This window comes from Corvus brachyrhynchos, unplaced genomic scaffold (genome assembly GCF_000691975.1).
Source record: "Corvus brachyrhynchos isolate BGI_N302 unplaced genomic scaffold, ASM69197v1 scaffold10, whole genome shotgun sequence".
Classification (NCBI taxonomy): Eukaryota; Metazoa; Chordata; class Aves; order Passeriformes; family Corvidae; genus Corvus; species Corvus brachyrhynchos.
In genome coordinates this window covers 3,042,300-3,042,518 of record NW_008236180.1, presented here as the reverse complement: position 1 = coordinate 3,042,518, position 219 = coordinate 3,042,300, and positions in this window count along the sequence as shown.

Sequence of the window (219 nt, the reverse complement as noted above, 5' to 3'; positions counted from 1 at the left end):
GGACAGTGTAGTGGTCAATGGCACCCTCAAATCTCAGCCCCCCAAATGTCATGTAGGATGTCCTGAACCCGAGCAGTGGTGGCAGGGCGTTTCTTCCAGGGAAAATCCCACCCGACCCTTGCGGGGTGCAGGAACCAGGAGTGCAGCACTGCTCTTTCCTGTGCCCATCTCATGCTGTGTGCAGGGGGAATGGGACAGTGAGGCAGGAAAGCACTGTCA